Source organism: Sceloporus undulatus, chromosome 1 (genome assembly GCF_019175285.1).
Source record: "Sceloporus undulatus isolate JIND9_A2432 ecotype Alabama chromosome 1, SceUnd_v1.1, whole genome shotgun sequence".
Taxonomy (NCBI): Eukaryota; Metazoa; Chordata; class Lepidosauria; order Squamata; family Phrynosomatidae; genus Sceloporus; species Sceloporus undulatus.
The window spans coordinates 311,792,107-311,794,609 of NC_056522.1; the positions used below are offsets into that span (position 1 = coordinate 311,792,107).

Sequence of the window (2,503 nt, forward strand, 5' to 3'; positions counted from 1 at the left end):
ATCTTTATTTTTATCCTGCCTCTCTGCGCAACCGGGGCGGCTTACAGCATTAAAATTCTAGAATCACTAGGGAAGACTTTTTGGTGGTAGCTTTGCCCATCCTCTGTGTGAATTCACAGATGACCACTCAAAGAACTATAGTTACAGGTAAGCAACCTGTCCTCCTTCGTTGTGGTCTCTGTGAATCACACAAATGGGTTAGACTAGCAGGCTGTTGTCATGGGAGAATGGAGTGTCGTGATACCAGGCACTATGTGTAGTAGACCAAAATATATTTTATTAAGCATGCAAGGAGAAAGCATGCAATGCAACAAACCTCAATGCAAACCAGAAAGCAACACTGCCCTCTCCCAAAAGCTGCATCATTTCTTACCCTGGTATCCAGCCTGTAGTGTGAGATGAAAGTCAATGACTGGGACCAGACCGCAGCTTTGCAAGCATCCTCTAGGAGCACTCCACTGAAAAAAGCAGAGGATGTCAGTACCACCCTGGTAGAATGTGATCAAATTCAAGTGGTAGGAATTGACTTCCTGTACCTCCTCTGCAGAGGGACTTACTACCTGATCAGGCAAGAATTGCTTAGTCTTTGTCCTCTGTTCTCATGAGCAGAACCTCTGGCACAGTGTTTTCACAGAGGAAACAAAGAGATTTATCTTGAAAATGCCCTAACTTGTGAATAGGAGATTTGCCACTGACATTCATGAGATGAGGACCACTGAGAACATCTTCAATCACAAACAGTATTCCTACACATTTTCTCAAAGTAGTGATTGGCATCTTGAAACCATGGCTGGTGGGGAACAAGAATGGGAGCAAATTCTTGAATTTGATAAAAATCAGATCCAACAAGAATGAAGTATATGAAGCATATAGTATTCAACATCACTGTCTATACAAGGGAAAACCTAGTAGTTCACCTTTGACTCTGGAAGTTACAATCCAATAACATCTGGAGAGCTATGTGATTACCACCCATTTTAGATTACATGGAAATGAATGCTGTTAGGATTGAAATAATCCAAAATGTAGTCGGGGGGGGGGGACTAAAAATCTGATGAAAAGTTGCAGTTCTTTGTTTCCCTAAAATAACTGAATTATACTAGTGAGATTACAGGTGTAATCTTGTAATATTGTATTTGTGATGTGTTCTTCTTGATTATCTTCTTGTGCATTTTCTTTGCAGTAGAGAGTAGCCCAAAAAAAGCTGTTACTAAAACTAAACCTGGTAAAATGTGAAGATTACAGTGTTCCAGAAATACATTTGCTGGTCAAATGGCAACAATCTCTTTGCAATTTGTGAAAGCCCTAGTATCAAATTGATTATGACAAGGTGTTGCCCAAAACTACATCTAAAGGAGAATAGGAAATGGTGTGTAAACAAGGATGCTGAAGCTGCCTCCTTTTCATTACTTCCCCTCCCTGTTCTCTCTCACCCTAGTTGCATCTTTCCAAGCTGGTCTCATTTCCAGTACTGGAACCTTCTGCGGGAAATGTTGCATTGGTCCCCTGATATGATGGTTTAATATCATTAATTTGACCCAGATGTATTTGAGTGTACCTTTTGCCATTGTATGCTGCTTGAGCCTCACTAGTTTGTATATTATAGTAAGTCAATATGTGTTCAGTGTTACTGGACATACATTACCAAATGATGTTCTTCAGGCAAACCAGTAGTTCAGTTGATGTCCTGGTATGGCCTCTGACCATCTGTAGGTTGCTCAGCTCACTCAGAGTAAAACCTTGCTAGCACAGAAGGGCCAGTCTAGAGGCAGTGGTTTAAATACTTACAAATGGGACCAAATGGTTTCTCATTCTACCTGATCACCTCTTAGCTGAAACCTGCAGCATACCCACCAGCCAGCTGAAGTGCTGCGGAGGCAGCCAGTGGTTTCTCTGCTTTCAACATTGGTCCAGTGTTGTAAGGACTAAAGTACCTCCAGCCTGAGACCTCCACACCATTCTTGTGCGATGAGGTGACCATTTAAAAATTGGGAAATGTTAGAGAATGTTAGTGGAGAGTAGTAGTTCAAAATTGAATATCCTGTCTGAATGCCTGTGAATAGACAACACATTTCTGTATTATTCTCCTCAATGTGAGGGGGAAACCAAAATTTCTGTGCAGTTATCAAGATATATTTTCACTTGGTGAAATCTTCCGTGGCATCAGTTCTGTGTAAAACTACACAAAACACACTATATACTGTACTGGAAACACATTACATGTTTTTACACAGAAAACACTTATTTCCATGCAGAATAATTCCCCAAAAGACTTCTCAAAGTTCAAAGAATCTTCCTAAGTGCTCTATTCTACTTGGCAGAGGTTTCTCATATATTAGGAAGCATGGTATTATGCCAGGAAATGAATCATAATAAATATTCTTTCCATCCCTACTTGTGACTACAGTAGTTTCAAGTTTGACCAAGACTCACTTAATAATAAATAAATAAAATTTTTATTTATACCCCGCCCTTCCAACGATCAGGGCGGCTTACAGAAAAA

General features: G+C 40.2%; 1 protein-coding gene across 23 annotated transcripts in view; it reads left to right on the forward strand.

Moving 5' to 3' along the window:
• The window catches only part of GPHN (gephyrin), a 671,572-nt gene that overhangs the window by 477,938 nt on the left and 191,131 nt on the right, over positions 1-2,503 (forward strand). The gene's annotated exons all lie outside the window — the stretch shown is intronic.